The sequence below is a fragment of the Dromiciops gliroides genome, chromosome 5 (genome assembly GCF_019393635.1).
Source record: "Dromiciops gliroides isolate mDroGli1 chromosome 5, mDroGli1.pri, whole genome shotgun sequence".
Lineage (NCBI taxonomy): Eukaryota > Metazoa > Chordata > Mammalia > Microbiotheria > Microbiotheriidae > Dromiciops > Dromiciops gliroides.
Window position 1 is genome coordinate 185,154,700 of NC_057865.1, and position 20,070 is coordinate 185,174,769.

General features: G+C 34.3%; 1 pseudogene; it reads left to right on the top strand.

The window, feature by feature from the left end:
• Positions 1-14,512: 14,512 nt before the first annotated feature.
• LOC122728887 lies at positions 14,513-14,770 on the top strand (annotated as a pseudogene).
• The last annotated feature ends 5,300 nt before the right edge of the window (positions 14,771-20,070 follow it).

Consider the following 20,070-nt stretch of genomic DNA (forward strand, 5'->3'; position numbering starts at 1 on the left):
TTTTTCTGATATTTGAATTATTTATCTTTAAAAGTTGATGGAATTAGGGGGCAGCTAGGTGGCGCAGTGGATAAAGCACTGGCCTTGGATTCCGGAGGACTTGAGTTCAAATCCAGCCTCAGACACTTGACACTTACTAGCTGTGTGACCCGGGCAAGTCACTTAACCCCCATTGCCCTGCAAAAAAAAAAAAAAAAATTAAAAAAAAAAAGTTGATGGAATTTACTTTTAATTATAACTCAGTTAAAGTCTCTTCCAAACACTTTGCAATCCTTTGATGGTTACTTAATTTCTTTTTCTTTAATTGATTAAGTTAATGACTATATTTCTTATTATGTTGTTTTGTTCATTTTATTTTTTAAGCTGCTAACCAATTTCCTTTGAATTATCTTTTTCTGGAATAAAACTGTATAATAATTTCTGATTATTTCTTAAATTTCTCTCTGCTATACATTTACCTTCTTTTCCCTTTTCAACTATACTTTGAGTACATAAATATCCGATTGTACTAATTCAGTCCTTTTTTTATATTTGAGGTAAGATTTTACTGACATATTTTGTTTTAAAATCACCCATATTTCTCCCGGTTTCAGATCTCTCTTTTTTTTCTCCAGAGATCAAATATTTTTGAAAGAAATAAAAAATAAGAGAAAGATTATCACAATAGATCAAAACATTGGAAAATCTATAATTATATGCAATATCCCATAGCCATAGACTTCTCACCTCTTCAGTGGAATGGCAGTTTTCTTATATTTTTCTTTGGTGCTATGCTTGTTATTTGCAGTTTTGCTACATTCATTTTTATTGTTTTATGGTTGTTATTCTTTCAATTTACATTATTGTAGGCAAGCCTTGCACCTATCATTTTCTTGGCTTTACTTCATTAATTAAACTCTTTCCATTCTTGTCTGTAATGATCCTATTTTTCATTCCTTTGGAACTCAGTAGTTTTACATTACATTCATGTACCATAATTTATTTAACTATTCCCTAATTAATGGGCATCTATTTTGTTTCCAGGTCTTTGCTACCATAAAAACAAAACAAAACAAAACAAAACAAAAAAACATTGCTATGGAAATTTTGGTCATTTAGGAACTTTGGGTTGTTTTTTGTTTTGTTTTGTTTGTTTGTTTGTTTTTCCAAAAAACATCCTTGCCTAGAAGCAAAAGATCTGAGTGAAATAGTAAGAAAATTTAGTCATTGCATTTGCAGAATTCCAAATTACTTTCAAAAATGGTTGTACTAACTCACACCTCCATCTCTATTTGTCTGGTGACAACAATTCTCACATCGACTATTCCCTTCTTATGTCATCATCTCCATTACCTGGGTATGGGGTGAAACTTCACGTTTATTTTAATTTGAATTTCTGTTATCCATATTTTGGAGCATAATTTCATAGGCTTCAGAGTAGTTACCAATACTTCTTTTGTTAACTGTTGACCAAATCTTTGCATGGTTACTTAATTCTTTCTTTTAAGTTTTATTTACCTTAGTAAAGTGATCAAAGTATTATCACATTCTAAGTCAAAGGCATGTTCTTGTTCTACGTTTTCCTCACTATAGAAGTGAATACCTCTAATAGTATTTACTGTGAAGGAATATGATTAATTTGGAGAATAAGAAATTCTGGATTAATAGATAATTTCCCTAAATTTCTGGTACCTCATATTCATCCCTCTTTTTAAATTTCACATATTATTTTAAAATTCTGTGTGATTTAATTTGGTGTGTGTGTGTGTGTGTGTGTGTGTGTGTGTGTATGTGTGTGTGTGTGTGTATTTAATTGCAATCATCCTAGCTACATTTTCCCTTTGGTAATGAAATTTTAGGTTTTAATAATTATGTTCCTGGATAAGTTACATTTGGGGTTCTATTCCAAAAGCATCATGTGGATTTTATAAATCTATAATTTTTATGTCTCTTCTGAATTCTTTTAATCAACTTTCTGGTAGAATTTTTTTTTTAATCAGAATTTTATAGCTATTTTTTTCTGGTAAAACAATAGTCCTTGAGTTGTGTCACAGAACTCTATCTTTAAGCTCCCTTGTTTTGATCTTCTTTCCTTCCAAACACTGATTTGTTTAAAATTTTTGCATTGCACTTTGTTCTCCCATTTCTGCATTTTTTCTCTATTTGGGCCTTGTTATAATATAAAAAAACTTTTTATTTATTAAAAAATCCCCTTGAAATTTCCAAATTAATGAATTTATGTGCATCTTTTGTTGCTCTTTCAATGTTCTCATATTCACTTTTATAGTTACATGGACTTTATATCACAGTTATTTTAAATCATTCTATGGATTCTGTCAGTAGGTTTGTTTTCTCTTCTTAATTTCTAATTGTACTTGTATTATTTTTACATTATGGAGCTTGCTCTTGATTTTTGTTTTTTTTCTGTTTTGTTTTGTTTTGTTTTTTTCAGGGCAATGTGCCCAGAATCACACAGCTAGTAAGTGTCAAGTGTCTGAGGTTGGATAACTCAGGTACTCTTGAATCCAGGGCTGGTGCTTTATCCACTGTACCACCTAGCTGCCCCAAAGTTATGTTTACATTATATTGTAGTCTATTTGGGGGGGAGGGGAGAATGAGGGTTAAGTGACTTGCCCAGGGTCACACAGCTAGTAAGTGTCAAGTGTCTAAGTCTATATTTGAACTCAGGTCCTCCTGAATCCAGGGCTGGTGCTTTATCCACTGCACCACCTAGTTGCCCCTGTTTTTTTATTTTAATTTAATTGTATGGAGACTTTTATTTGTTTATGCCATTCATTTTCTTTTTTAACTTTCTCAAGGTCCAATTACAGTGCCTGACAATATACATACATTTATGAACCAGCTCAATTTCATATCCATCTAAGTGAATAGAGACTGAACAAGAATCATCCCTCCTGCTAGGTAAAATGATAGACCAATCTCTCTCATGACAACCAGTCTTATGTATGTTTGTGTGTTGAAGTCCTTCAAAATTAAAGTATATATTGACTTACTCTTTGAGATAGCATGGCATAGTAGATAAATGATTTCAAATTCAGAAAGACCTGGGTTCAAGTCCTGCCTTACTCATACTGACTCTGTGACCTTAGGCAAGTCAGTTAACCTTTTAATTGCCATAACATTAAAATTGCTGGTCTATTCTCTATCATTATTATTTTTTAAGTATGGTAAAATTAGTTGTATAGTATCTTGCATTTTATAATGGTTCATTTCTTTTTTATCTCAAGTGCTTTGAACTCAAACCATATTTCCTAATCATAACCAGAACATCTAGGATTAAGTTTAGTAGCCATTAAGCCCTCAAATAAAACTTTATTTCTATGCATTGTAATTCAAATCCCACTCAAAACTAACTCACACTGTATGTTCATTGAATGGATGCACTACCATATATACAAATATAAAAAATATAATATGTATATATATAAATTATATTAAATATCCCATATAAATATATTCATTAAATATATTAAATATGCTATGTATCCTATGTGGATATAGGCTATTTCACATTTTTATAAATATCCTGAGAGTTAGACATTATGTGAAAAAATATATAGCTAATTTTAAAGACCTTGGAATTTGATCATAAGAGCATAAATTTAGAGCTGTTAGGGACATTTAATCCAACATCCTTTTATTTATTTAATTTATTTTTGCAGTGAGGTTCTGGAGGCCAAGAAATGTTTAGAGAATCACCCAAGGGTAGCAAATGGTAGGGCTGGGATTTGAACTATGGCTAGGACTTGAACCAAGGATCTATGACTACAAATAAAGCATCCTTTGTCCTTTCAATTGCACCAAAGAAATGGGAATTTCTGCACCCTACTGAACCCATCATTACCATTTGAGTTGACTTCCTACTGCATAAACCTATTTGAACTCTTAGATATAGAAGCTGGGTCTCATTCTTCAGACCTCTATGAGTGAATAATAGCCTTAAATGAACTCTTGCATCAGTAATTTCACATTTTAACATTTAAATTGACTTATACTAAAACTGTAAAATTCCATTATGAAATATTGGTTCCATCATTTGAGACTCTAGTATTTCTTTCAAGCAGTATATCTGAAAGCAAAAAGGCAACATTAGGAAAATGAACAAGAACAAATGAAAACTAAGCCCTAAAATGAATGTCTATTCTCTATTAAAGGATTCCTTGTATATTGTATTAAAAAGTTCAGTCACAATAAAAAAGAAATTCATGAATAATACAAAGAAATTTTGAAATACTTTATCTTCAATATGTTTGACCTGTTACATGCTAGCACATGATGGTATGCTATCATCTAAATGCACATAAGATCACAAATTTAGAGCTGTAAGAGAATTGGGAATATCACTTAATTAAATCCCATAATTTTATGGATGAGGAAACAGGACCAGAGAGATTACATAATTTATCCAAGGTCATACAGCTAGAAAGTGGCAGAATCAGGATGCAGATCCAGGCCTTCTGATTCTAAAAATTCAATAGTCTGTCCACTATACCATATATAGTGAGCACTTACTGCTGAATATTGGCCAAACAATCCACCCACTGATCCTTGAATTATAACTTGGCTTATGATTCTTTTCTAAAAAAATTACCCTAGCTTTAAAAAAATAAATTGCATAGAACTTCCAGAAAGATAGTTGAGTAAATGTTCAAAGATAATCATCTTTCTCCCTTACAATGTTGAAAATAATTTTTAATGAGGCAAATGAAGTAGAATAAGAATCAAAAGAAGAGAAAGAGATCCTTATTCATTTTTATTTGTCACACTAGAATATTCAGTTCGGAGGGAGCAGGAAATTACTATCATAAAAAATCAAAGGGTCTTTCTTTGTCTCTCTCCCTTTTGGATTCTGTCTCTATCTCCCTTCCTCTCTGTCTCTGTCTTTTTTTTTTTGATCTAAATTAAATAATTGAAGTCCTATAAATTAAGGCAATTGTTGTTGATGACATTAATAAGCCTCTTTCATACTTAGCTGAACATAATAAAAAGGTAAACAGGAAGGAAGTTAAGCAACTGAATAGAATGTTGGACAAAAATAGGTTCAATAGAATTTGCTTGTTAAATAGTAAATCATAAGGAATATACCTATTTTTCAGCATTTCATGGCAAATATATGTGTCTATAAAGCATCTTTTCAGAAATGAAGAAATATTAAAAATATACATAGTAGCAGACCATAATACAATAAATATGATAATTTTAAAATATGGTAAGATTCATCCTTAAATGGAGACTAAATTTGGTAATACTAATTAATGTGGGAGTAAATGAATAAATCATTGGAAATTCCAAATTATATTATTTAACATAATCTGGTTATATTAAAGAAATAATCAAATATAAAAATATAAAAATTTCTGATATGCCTCTAAATCAGTATGTTGGGGGGAATGTTATGCCTTTAAATACTTACATTGAAAAAAATGCTCTAAATCACTATTGATCAGAGAAACGCAAATTAAAACAACTACCACCTCACACCTATCAGAGTGGCTAATCTAACAAAAAAGGAAAATGTTGGCTATTGGAGGGGATGTGGAAAAACTGGGACACTAATCTACTATTGATGGAGTTGTGAACTGATCCAACAACTATGCCCAAAGGGCTATAGAACTGTGCATACTCTTTGATCCAGCAATACCACTGCTAGGTTTATATCCCACAGACATCCCAAAAAAGAAAAAAAGACAATCTGTACAAAAATAGAGCAGCTCTTTTTGTGGTGGCTAAAAATTGGAAATCAAAGGAATGTCCATCAATTAGAGAATATTTAAACAAGCTGTGGCATATGATTGTAATGGAATACTATTATGCTATAAGAAATGACAAGCAGGATGATTTCAGAAAGGTCTGGAAAGATATATGAACTGATGTATAGTGAAATGAGCAGAACCAGGAGAACAATGTAAACAGTGACAGCAATATTGTTTGTTGAAGAACTGTGAATAACTTAACTATTCTCGGCAATTCAAGGATCTAAGACAATCCCAAAGGACTAATCATGAAGCATATTATCTACTTCCAAAGGAAAAACTGATCTCGATTGAACACAGACTAAAGCATCTATTTTTCACTTTTTTCTTTCATTTGTTCTTTGATTTGAGGTTTTTTTATACAAAATGACTAATGTAGAATGTTTTGCATAATTGCACATGTATAACCTATATCTGACAGATTACCACTTCAGGGAGGGGTGAGGGGAGGGAGGGAAGGATGGATAGAATTTAGAACTCAAAACTATAGTTAAAATGTTTATTAAAAATACTTAAGGGGCAGCTAGGTGGCACAGTGGATAGAGCACCGGCCCTGGAGTCAGAAGTACCTGAGTTCAAATCCGGCCTCAGACACTTAACACTTACTAGCTGTGTGACCCCGGGCAAGTCACTTAACCCCAATTGCCTCACTAAAAAAAAAAAAAAAAAAAACTTAAGGGGCAGCTAGGTGGTGCAGTGGATAGAGCACTGGCCCTGGAGTCAGGAGTACCTGAGTTCAAATCCGGCCTCAGACACTTAACACTTACTAGCTGTGTGACCCTGGGCAAGTCACTTAACCCCAATTGCCTCACCAAAAAAAAAATACTTACATCTACAAAAGTAAGGTGCAGAAGACCAATAAACTGACTGAGCATGCAACTCAAAAGAACATTGTCACCAATGTTATTTAATATTTCATTCTGTCATTTTTCAGTTGTCCCTGACTCTCTGTGGCCCCATTCAATATTTTCTTGACAAAGATATTAGTGGTTTCCCATTTCCTTCTCCAATTCATTTTGCAGATGAGGAAACTAAAGCAAACAGGGTTCAGTGACTTGCCCTGGGTAACACAGCTAGCATGTGTCTAAGGCCAGATTTGACCTCAGAAAGATGAGTCTCCCTGATTCCAGGCCCAGTGCACTATTGATTGTACCACCTAGCTGCAGGCTAGAAATTCTAGCAATAGCAATGAAAAGGAAAAATAATTGTGGTCATAACTATAGGAAAAATTGTCATCATGAACAAATATGGTAGTAGTTTAAATGAAGAACCACAGAAAATCAGCACAAAATTAAAGTACCATCTTCATGAAAGGAGGACTTTTTTTCCATTGGTGTAAGGAAAACTTAGAGTGGAAACTGTCACCAATAATCCAGGTGAACAACTTCTCTATAATCTAAATTTTTAGAAAACTGCTTGGGACATGTGGAAGTGAAGTGACTTGCCCATGATCATAGCATTGTTATTATTTCCATATATATGGAATTCCACATATATACATTAATCACATATTATATATAATTACATATATAATAATTTATATATATTAATGCAATATATATATATGGATATGGGTGTATGTGTGTTTATTTGTTTATCAATCCTTTATTAAAGATTTTTGTTGTGAAGATTATTTTTTTCTTTATTGGGAGTTTTCCATATTATCCTAAGTAAATATTTCCTCTCTTTGCTTCTTATCCCCTTCTATAAAATGGGAAAAGAAAGGAAGAAAAAAAACAAGTTAAATTAGCAGTTGGAGCAATGGTTCTGATAATTTCCCTGCACTGATTCCCACAGTCCATACCAAGATATTACTATATTTTCTTTTTTTTTAACCTTTCCAATGTTAGTCCTCCTTAAAGTTTATTTTGTTGTCCTTCTTGGTTGCCTGTCCCTATGCCATTGCCTTTTATTTCCTGAATTCATTATACTATACTACGTACATTATACTTTTTTCCTTATCTTTCCTTGCCTAAATCACTTAACTAAAGTTTTATTCATTAAAATTATTGAATAATAATTAATAATTTGTTTACTTTAAATATAAATATAATTTATCAAAATTATTTATTCACAAAGAATAATTACACTAGCATATTGTTAGGTGCAAGCTAGGTACTAAGGATAAAAAAACCAAAATCAAATAGTCTTTATCCTGAATAAACTTCCATTCTTCTAGAAGAAAACAACACATGAAAAAATGTAAAAAATATGCAAAACCAACACAAAATTAATTCTGAGAAAGCATGAACTTGGAGCAATAGAGTGTATCCTTTAGAGTAGCATATATTTAACATAAGATTTAAAGTAACCTAGGGATTTAATGCAGTAGACAACCTGTGTTTTGGTACAAAGGCATGAAAGTGTGAGATGATAAATCATTTGCAGGGCATTGGACCAGTTAATTAGCCAGAAATATAGAGTATAGGAGGGGATTGAATATATAATTAGCCATCTGGGTTAGGATGGCATCAAATTGTGATGATAGTTTCAAATATCGTCCTAGAGAAAGTAGTAAGCCATTGAAGATTCTTGAGCAGGGGAATAATGTGGCTATACAGGTGTTTTAGGAATATTAATGCAACAACTATGTGAAAAAAATGAGTAGAGAGTAGAGAATAATCCAAGTGAGAATTAATGAGAGGCCTATTTCTTAGCCAGAACTAAATAGTTTTGTTTTTGTGGGGCAATGAGGGTTAAGTGACTTGCCCAGTTAGTAAGTGTCAAGTGTCTGAGGCTGGATTTGAACTCAGGTCCTCCTGAATTCAGGTCCAGTGCTTTATCCATGGTGGCACCTATCTGCCCTCAGGACCAAATAGTTTTAATGATTGCTGCTTTGTAATATAAAGTTCTAGATCTGATACAGCTAAGTCACCTTCCTTTGTATTTTTTCTTATTTTTTAGTTGAATTAATTTATTTTTATTTTTTCTCAGTTACATGTAAAGATATATTTTGAGTTCCAAATTTTTCTCCCATCCTCCATTCACCCCTCCATCCCAAGGCCAGTAAGCAATTTGATATAGGCTATACATTACAATCATATTAAACATATTTCCACTTTAACAAGAACAAAAGGGGGGTGAGGATTGCAAGACAAAATAAACAAGAAAAATGACAAAAAGCAACAACAAAATTGAAAATAGTATGCTTCAGTCTGCATTCAGATTCCATAGTTCTTTTTCTGAATGTGGAGAGCATTTTCTGCCATAAGCCTTTTGGCATTGTCTAGGATCATTGTATTGCTGAGAAAAGTCAAGTCTATCACCATCGATCATCACAAAATATCACTTGGTTCTGCTCATTTCACTCAGCATCAATTCATGTAAATCTTTCCAGGGTTTTCTGTTTTTCTGAAATCCATTTTCTTATCATTTCTTATAGCACAATAGTGTTCCACTTCATTTATATACCACAACTTGTTCAGCCATTCCCCAATTGATGATCATCCCCATAATTTCCAATTCTTTGCTTCCACAAAAAGAGCAGCAATAAATATTTATTTATTTAGAATTTTCCCCAAGTAACATATATAAACCAATTTTCACATTGAGTTTTTAAACTTTGTGTTCCCAATTTCTTCCTCCCTCATTCCCCACCCCTCCCCCTTAAGAACCCAAGAAATTCATTCTTTTGATTCTGTTTGACTAATTGCTGGTGTTTCATGGAGTCAACTGTGATCGACTTGACTCTTCTCCACAATAAAATGGTCCAAGATAATTCTAAAGGATTCATGATGGAAAATGCTCTCCAAATCCAGAAAAAAAAATAACTGTGGAATCTAGATGCAGAATGAACCATACTGTTTCTACTTTTTTGTTTTTCTTTTTTGAGGTTTTTCCCTTTTGTTCTGATTCTTCTTTCATAGCATGACTAATGTAGAGATGTTTAATGTGATTGTACATATATAACCTATATCACATTGCTTGCTGTCTTGGGGAGGGGGGAGAAAAATTTGGAACTAAAAATCTTATGAAAACAAATATTGAAAACTATCTCTACATGTAACTGGAAATAATAAAATACATTTGTGATTAAAAAAAGAACTCAAGCAAGTCAATATAAGTTATACATGTGTAGTCATGCAAAACATTTTCACATTAGTTAAGTTGTGAAAGAAAACAAACAAAAAAAAACTTTAGAAAGAGTAACTACCAAAAAAATTATACTTCAATTTGTATTCAGATACCATCAGTTCTTTTTTTTTTTTTTTCAGGGCAATGAGCATAAGTGACTTGCCCCGGGTCATACAGCTAGTAAGTGTCAAGTGTGTGAGCCTGGATTTGAATACAGGTCCTCCTGAATCTAGGGCTGATGTTTAACCACTGTGTCACCTAACTGCACCTTATCAGTTCTTTCTCTGTAGATGGATTGCATTTTTCATAAGTCCTTCTGATAGCATCCTGCTTGACATTTCTTACAGCACAATAGTATTCCATCCTAATCTCATCCCACCATTTATTCAGCCATTCCCCAATTGATGGGCATCATTGCAATTTCTAATTCAACTTTTAAAAATCTCTTTTAGGATACCAACATAGTAGTGGTATTTCCAGGTCAAAGAGTATGCATAGTTTTATAGCCCCTTGGCTACAGTTCCAATTGCTCTACAGAATGTTTGAATCAGTTAACAACTTTACCAAGATTGTTTTAATGTCTCATTTCCCCTATATCCCCCACAATATTTGTAATTTTCCTCTGCTGTCCTATTATCTAATCCAATAGGTATGAGGTAGTACCCAGAATTGTTTTGACCTTGATCTCTCCAATCAATAGTGAGTTAGAGCATTTTTTCGTATGGCTATAGGTGGCTTTAATTATTTCATCTGAAAACTTCATGTCTTTTGATCATCTATCAATTGGGGAAAGTCTCTCATTTTAACAAATTTAACTCAGTTCTCTATGTGTTTGAGAACTGAAGCCTATCAGACAAACTTGCTTCAAATTTTTTTTCACAGTTACAATTGCTAGCAGAATTACCCTCTTTCCTACTCCCTCCCCTTGATATTTACTGTATATTCTTTTTTCACCCTATCCCTCCTCAAAAGAGTTTTGCTTCTGACTATCTCCTCCCCAATCCTCCCTTCTTTCAACCCCCCCATCCCCTTCCCCTCCCACCATCTCATGGGGCAAGATATATTATTATACTCAATAGAGTGTATAGGTTATTCTCTATTTGAGCCACTTTTGATGGGAGTAAGGCTCACATACTTCCCCCACAACTCCCCCATCTTCCCCTCAATTCCATATACTTTTTCTTACTTCTTTTATATGAGATATTTTACCCCCATTTAACTTCTCCCTTTCCCTTACTTCCAGTGCATTTCTATCCCCCATTAATGTTATTTTTTTAAGATATCAACTTGGGGCAATTAGGTGGCATGGTAGACAAAGCACCAGCCCTGGGACCAGGAGGATCCAAGTCCAAATCTGGCCTAGGACAACTGACACTCACCAGCTATGTGCTCCTAGGCAAGCCACCCAACCTTGACTGCCAATCCCCCCAAATAAATAAATTTTTAAAATGCTTTAAAGATATCATCCCTAGGGGCAGCTTGGGGGCGCAGTGGATAGAGCACCAGCCCTGGATTCAGGAGGACCCGAGTTCAAATCTGGCCTCAGACACTTGACACTTACTAGCTGTGTTACCTTGGGCAAGTCACAATCCCAATTGCCTCACCAAAAAAAAAGAAAAAAAGATATCATCCATTCATAATCAACTCACATTTATGCCCTTTGTCTAAGTACCCTAATACTGAGAAAGTTCTTATGAGTTAGAAGTATCATCTTCCCATGTAGGAATGTAAACAGTTTAACATTTTAATATCCCTCATGATTTCTTTTTCTTGTTTACCTTTTTATGCTTCTCTAGGGTCTTGTATTTGAAAGTCAAATTTTCTATTCAGTTCAGGTCTTTTCATCACAAATGCCTGAATGTCCTCTTTTTCAATGAAGTCCCATTTTTCCCCTGAAAGATTATACTCAGTATAGCTGATTTGGTTGTAATCCCAATTCCTTTGCCCTCTGGAATATCATATTCTAAACCCACTTATCCTTTAATGTAGAAGCTCTTAGATCTTGTGGCAGCCTGACTGTGGTTCCACAGTACTTGAATTATTTATTTCTGGATCCTTACAATATTTGCTCCTTGACCTGGGAACTCTGAAATTTGGCTATCATATTCATGGAAGTTTTCATTTGGGGATCTCTTTCAGGAGATGATTGGTGGATTCTTTCAATTTCTATTTTATTTTCTGCTTCTATAATACCAGGACAATATTCCCTAACAATTTCTTGGAATATGATGTTTAAGCTCTTTTTTTTGATCATGGCTTTCAGGTAGTCTAATAATTTTCAAATTATCTCTCCTGGACCTATTTTCCAGGTTGGCTGTTTTTCGAAGGAGATATTTCACATTGTCTTCTATTTTTTTTATTCTTTTGGTTTTGCTTTATGATGTTTTTATTTCTCATAAAGTCATTAACTTCCATTTGCTCAATCCTCATTTTTAAGCAATTATTTTCTTCAGAGAGCTTTTGTATCTCCTTTTCCATTTGATTAATTTGGCTTTTCAAACTGTTGCCATTTTTTTCATGACTTTCCTGCATCTCTATCATTTCCCTTTCCATTTTTTCCTCTACCTCTCTTACTTAATTTTCAAAGTCCTTTTTGAGTGCTCCCATGGCCTGAGACCAATTCATATTTTTCTTGGAAGCTTTAGATGTTGGAGCTCTGACTTTGTTATCTTCTTCTGAGGATGGATTTTGATCTTCCTTGTCACCAAAGAAGCTTTCTAGAGTCAGCAATTTTTCTCTCTGCTCCTTTTCCTAACCTGTTTTTTTGATTTTTAACTCCTTCAGTGGTTCACTGCTTTCAGGATGTACTGTCCCAAGCTTCAGGGGGTCCCAGGTGGTACAATTTAAGGAGAAGCACGTTCTACACTCCCCTGGCCTGTGCTCTGGTCTGTAAGTAAACACAGGCCTTCTTGCTCTTTAACCTAGAAACAGAATTCTTTTTCACTATGGTTACTAGCTTTGGTGTAATTGTGCTCCTCCCTGGCCTGGGCCACCACTCAAAACTGCTTCCTGGTTCTGAGCACAGATAACACAATAGAGTTCTGTATTAGCACCATCAGAGACCCCTAGCAGCTATGAATATTTTTGTACATGTGAGTACTTTTCTATTTGCCATGATCTCTTTCAGATAAAGACCTAGTAGTGGTATTGCTAGGTCAAAGGTTATGCACAGTTTTAAAGCCTTTTGGGCATGGTTCCAAATTCCTTTCCAGAATGGTTCCAGTTCATAGCTCCACCAACAATACATTAGTATTCCAATTTTCCCATATCTTCTCCAACATGTATCATTCTCCTTTTTTGTTACATTAGCCAATTGGATAGGTATGAGGTGGTACGTCAAAATAGTTTTAATTTGCATTTCTCTAATCACTAGTGATTGAGAACATTTTTTCATATGACTGTAAATAGCTTTAATTTCATCATCTGAAAACTGCCTGTTCATATCCTTTGACCATTTCTCAATTGGGAAATGACTTGTATTCTCATATTTGATTCAGTTCTCTATATATTTTAGATACGAGGCCTTTATCAGAAACATCATCTGTAAAAATTGTTTCCCAGCTTTTTTATGTTTTTATATTTTATATTTTAACCTTTGTTGTGCCTTTCAGACTTGAGTTCTGTTCCTGGGGTAAAGTGTGCACTGTCCCAAGCATTTTTTTTGCTGGAGGTCAGGGGCGGAGTCACCAGCTAACTACTCTGAGGCAAGCTTGCAGCTTGCTCACTGCACTGGTGTGGCCCAGCCTAGTTGGGCCTGTTGGGTAGCACATACCCAGCTGGAAGATTGCCTTCCGTGTGGCTGTGTGGCTGGTACCTCACAATTGGCCTGCTATGTCACTGATCTGCCCTATGACTCAGAGTCTTTTGCTGGCTCTGCACTGAGCTTTGGTCCCCTTTTACCCAGATGAAATAAAACTTTTCCAAAGATCTCCTAAGTTATCTTAAGTTGGAAGATGGTTTTACTCCATTTTTTTTTGCAGGTTTTGCAGCTCCAGAATCTATTGAGAGGTTTAACTTAACTTTGTTTCTGAGGGAAAGTGTGGAGAGCTCAGTGAGCTTCCTGGTTTCACTCCACTATCTTGGCTCTACCTTCTGGAACTCGGCCGAAGAAATATGTTAAGCACACAAAATAGCAGTAAATGAAGATAGAAATCTCCTGTTTGATAAACCCAAAGATTCAAGCTTCCAGGATAAGAACTCAGTGTTTGACAAAAACTTCTGGGAAAACTGGAAAATAGTATGGCAGAAGCTAGGCATAGACATTGGTCTATCTTACACCATACACCAAAATAAAGTCAAAATGGGTAGATCTAGACATAAAGGGCGATACTAAAGGCAAATTAGAAAAGGAAAGAATAGTTTACTTCTCAAATCTATGTAGAGGGGAAGAATTTATGACCAAAGATAAGATAGAGAGTATTATTAAATGCAGAGTGGATAATTTTGACTACATTGAATTTAAAAGTTTTTGCACAAACAAAACCAATGTAACAAGATTAGAAGGAAAGCAGAAATCTGGGAAACAATTTTTACAGACAGTGTTTCTTATAAAAGTCTTATATCTAAAATATAGAGAGAATTGAATCAAATATATAAGAATAGAATTGGGAGGTGGAGGCAGGGACGGTGGTGGCAGGCAACTTGCTTCACATAGGGGCAGGAGAATAGGCACTGGCAGGTAGCCCATGGCACTCTTCTGTGGCCACAATGAGTTTTTCCTGAACCTCAAACCATAAATGAACAGATTGACAGGGAATCCAGTGATGGAGAAGCTTAAGTGCTTGGTATCTGTGGATAGCTACATGAATATGCAACTTGGAAATACAGAAGAATACAGAGATGGAGCATTGTCTGGACACCTTGGTGAAGTGTTAATAAAGTGCAATAACATCCTTTGCATCAGAGGTGTTGAAGAAGAAGAAGATGGGGAAATGAGAGAATAGCATCTTTTCTGGGGTGGGAGTTGGGTGGGGATTTCTTTTGTATATTTCAAGAAATAAAAATCTGTTTGTTTAAAAAAAAAAACAACCAAATATATAAGAATACAAGTCATTACCCAATTGAGAAATGGTCAAAGGATATCAACAGGCAGTTTTGAGATGAAGTACTTAAAGCTATCTACAATCATGTGAAAAAGTGTTCTCAATCACTACTGATTAGAGAAATGTTACTCTGAGGTACCACCTCACACATGTCCAATTCACTAACATAACAAAAAAAGAAAAATGATAAATGTCGGAGAAGATGTGGGAAAATTGGAATACTAATGTACTGGTGTTGGAGTTGTGAATTGATCCAACCATTCTGAAGAGGAATTTGGAACCATGCCCCAAAGGCTTTAAAACTGTGCATAACTTTTGACCCAGCAATACCTACAAGTTCTGTATCTGAAAGAGATCATGGAAAAGGGAAAAGGGACCACATGTACAAAAATATTTATACCTATTTTTTTGTGGTCATAAAGAATTGGCAATTGAGGGGATGCCCATCAGTTGGGGAATGGCTAAACAAGTTGTGGTATATGAATGTAATGGAACACTATTGTGCTGTAAGAAATGATAGTGTAAAGAATTAATTGTTATTTGAGGTTTTTGTGCCTCAGCGCCCACTGGCGTGGGGCTCTGCAAACCGCGCGGTGCTCCAATCATTGGTTGTAGCCATTGCCAGGGCTCTGGCACCTGACATCATCACCACTCACCGAGGTCTATATGGGCCTGGCAAAATTATAATGATTGGAAGCCTAGTGCGGGCAGTCATGTGACTGTGAGAGCGGCCATCCCATTGGCTGGGGCTGTGTGGGCTGTTTCTAGGTTTGGGGGAGAAGAATTGGGCATTCGAGGTGGAAGCTGGAAAGCAACAGGTGTTCTGCTGTGTATTTTCAGCTGATTCCTGGGTGGTGGTATTTTTTCAGGTATTATAATTTCCCTTTCCCCCATTTTATTTCCTTTCCCTTGATCCTACTGATCCTGTTTGTGTTTTGTTTTTTTAAGTTCGTTCTTGTTAAAATACATCTTGTTCTGTTTTGAGGGAGGCTGCCGGTCTCCTTCCTTGCCCCAATATTGCGGCGAGCCGCTTAGCTAGCACTCCCCAGTTAAAAATTGGTCCCCACAATAGACAGATGGATTTCAGAAAAAAAAACTGGAAAGATTTGTATGAATTGATACTGAGTGAAATGAGTAGAACCACACACACACTATCAACACCACTGTGTGATGATCAACTGTGATAGAATTAACTCTTCTCAACAATACAAAGATCCCAGACAATTTCATAAGTCATGGTGGAAAATTCTCTCCACATTTAGAAAAATTACTATGGAGTCTGAATGCAGATTCAAGCATACTATTTTCACTTTTGTTGCTGCTTTTTTGTTATTGTACTTGTTTATTCTTTTTTGCCTTTTGTTATGATTCTTCCCTTACAATATGACTAATGTGGAAATATATTTAACATGATCGTAATGTATAACCTGCATCAAGTTGCTTGCTAGCCTCAGGAAGGGGTAGGGAGGGTGAGAGAAAAATTTGGAACTCAAAAAATAATCTTTACATGAAATTAGGAAAAATAAAAATAAAATAAAGAGAATTAATGGGAGGTCATATAAGTAAAGAGGAGACAGGTACAAATGGGATTCTAGGAACATGACTTTGCAACTGCTTAGATACATGGAGTAAGGAAGAGTGAAGCATAAAGGATGATTCCAAGGTTTTCAATGTAATTACGGGAAGTATACTGGTGTAATTATCAATATCAAAATCATCTCCACTTACTAGAAATGGTTTATCCTTCACATCACCTTGAGTATTACTCCTGCTCTTTTTTTAAATATTAAAATCCAAAGATTATCTTTCTTTTTGTTCTTATTAATCTTTAAATGTAAACTTTTATTTTTCTTTCAGGATTTTATCAACACATGGGTCTTTAAAACTTTTCTGTCTTGCTTATCATTCATAATGTTACTTTTTTCATTGTATTTCCTTCCAAGGCCTTTACCCAGCTCTGGAATTCTCAACAGGAATTCTGAGAAATCATAAATTCTGGGATAGTCCATTTCCCCCAAAGGTTATGTTAGCCAAAGAATGCTACACTTTTTATTCTCCCCTTAAAATACATAATGTGAGCTGGGTTTTCTTTTTGGGGGGGGGTGTCTTAGACATTTGCAGTATTTTTTCTTTGAAACAAGAGTACTTGAATCTTTGAAGTCCTTCTGAGTATCTCTTAATTTAGTCACCTGTTTGCCTTTTTCTTTTTTTGGTGGTGGCATCCATGCATTATATAACTTCACTTTCACCCCTTTCCTTCTAGAGTGATTTCCTTTATGATTATTTGAACTGTTGGCTAATTTTTGTTTGTTTTATTTTGATTATCATGTTTTTCTAGAAACCCAGTAATATCAATATTATGTTTTCATTCCATGTTTTCTGCTGTTTTTGGAGAACAGATACTTTATAAGGATTTTTTTCTTCCTTTAAAAAATTCACTTATATTTCTTGTTTCATTGAGTATTTCAGCTTGGCTTCCTTCATTCTTTTTTTTTAAATATGTCCATTTCCAGGCTAATATTTCCATGATTCAGCTCTGGTCTGTCCATTCCATTCATCATATCTCTTTTCATTTCTTTCATTAAGCATTCAAACCACTTCAGAGTCCATATTCTTTCCAGGAATATTGCAGAATTATTATTTCTGAATTTTTATCATGGGAATAATTTATCCAATAATAATTCTCCATTATATTGAGGGTTTTTTATCATTTCTTCAGAAACTCTTCTACCCCTACCCTCTGAAGCCTTTACTATTCAACTCTCCCTACCCCCATCTCTCACCATTGACTTATTGAAATCCTATTAAGGGTATAGACAATTAAAGTTATCTAATGACTGCTACCTTTTTTTTTTTAGGTTTTCCCCTGTGATTAAATTTCTGGGATATCTTTTAATTTTCCCCTTTTGATTATATAATGTCTACTTCTTCATTTAATGTATTTTTTTTACTGTTTTCAGGCGTTAGTGGAAAGAATTACTCTTGGCCATGAATTTTCACCTCACTATTTTGCAACTAAAAGATACTTTTTTCTCTGAATTATTGTAAACTCAGCACTGAGCATGATGTCATTCACATATTAGAAAGTGTATATATGTTTGTTGAATCAAATTATCTGACCTCTGTTCTCATTTATTTAAAATTTAAGTGGGGAGATGAGGCATATGTCTATGACTAGGTAACTAACACAAGACTGCAAGATATAAATGCTAATTGAGTGACACAAATAAATAAATTCTATAAAAATTAAGAGGTGGGAAAGATCATTTCTATTTTAGATGATGATTGGGGAAGGTTTAGCAAAAGTGTAAGTGTTTAAGTTGAACCTTGAAGGACATGTGGGATTTGAATAGACAGGCAGTAGGAAGAATATTTTAGACCAAGATAAACACATATGAAAATAAGAGAAAGTACAGGCATAACTAGAGATTTAAAAACCTCAAGTGAAAGTTTCATACAAGGAATAGTAAGAGATTAGTTTTTAAAAGTATATTTGGTCTGTATCATGGAAAGCCTCGAATGTGAAATACAGATTCAAACTTTATTGATATTGTTGGTTTTATTGTTTTAATTTTCTAAAGGGACCATAATTAACTTTGACACATGGTTAAAACATTCTGAATTGCAGTATTTAAGCCCACTTAATACTTCTGTGACTTGATACCGATCACTTAAACTCTGTGGGCCTCAGTTTCCTCATAAATAAAAGGGGTTGGACTTCTATAATTCTAAAAATAGAACAGCATAGAAAAAAATCAGTTCTAAGTCTGAATTTCATTGTTCAACATTTCAGAAATAGCAATAAATACAAATCAAGTTGAAAGTGAAATCTATGTCCAATAATAATACTGCCTTGGATTTATGCAGCACTTTACATTCAGATTGGTTGGCTGTAACTAAGAAATATTTGCTTAGTGTATGCCCAGTATGCTTCCACATATTTCCATGTTATGTACACATATTCATATGTAAGTTTCCATACTTCACAATAATAGATTTTGGTGAACCTTGATTTATACCCAAATAGCTATCTGTGCTGTAATGTATGATTAGAAGTTACTAAACATAAAGAAAAAGTCTTGAGCTATTTTTAAGCAAACTACTTATAGGTATGCACACTAACATATAGAACACAAATAGTTTGGTGAAAGGAGAAAAACGCAACTGTGATAGGATTACTGATAACACCTTGGTGGCAAAATCCATATCTACCTATCCAAAGAAACAATTTAGAAAACTATGTTGTGAAACTGAATTCATTTTCCCCTATTAATGGGAAGTTTTAAGCCAAAATAGTTAATTAAGGTGAACTGGGAACATAACATATTGATTTCTTGTCCAAATCTTTTTACTTCTGTCATTATACTTTATGTATGCCTAAAACAGCCAGTATTTAGAAGATCCTTGCTTAATTGATAGCTGACAGCTACTTAGGGTTTATAGATAACAGCATTCTGTTATAGATACAGCATTCTAAAAACTTGACCTAAGCTAAAATACCTGAGCTAAGGTAAACTTCAAAAATGAGCAATGGGCCAAGGCCCTTGCTTGGCTCTGAATGTCAATAATGATAGCTACAATTTATATAACCAGTTTAGATTCATACAACACTTTTCTTACGATAAGCCAGTGAGGAAGATAGTATCAATATTATTATTCTAAATATTTATATGAGAAAACTGAGGCTTTGCAGGGTTACATGTCATTCTTATCATTTTATTCTGTGTGGGAATCACACTCTTCATAGTGGCGATTACAAAACTTCCCTTTTCTGCAAGCCTCCTCCCTCTCTGTAGAGGAAATTATTTCCTTTTTTACCATAAAAATAGAGATTAGCCACTGTGAGTTCCCTCTTCTCTCCTATTCTATGTCAAAAACTACCTACCTCATTTCCTATTCTCTTCTTATAAACTCAATTGTTTGAAAAAGAAGTGATTTATTTTCTTTGCTAATTTCAAATCCTTTACTTGCCCCTAAGATCCCATTACTTCTTGTTGCTTTAGTAAATATACCTCTTTAAACATTCTCTCTTTTCTCATCTTCATTTTTTTTCCTCTCTACTGGGTCCTTCACTGCTGCTTACAAACACACTCAGTTCTGTCTAATTAGTAATAATGCAAGACAACAAACATTTGTTCATTAATTAAGTGCCAGGTGCTGGGCTAAGTGCTGGAAATTTACAAATATAAGCAAAAAGAAAG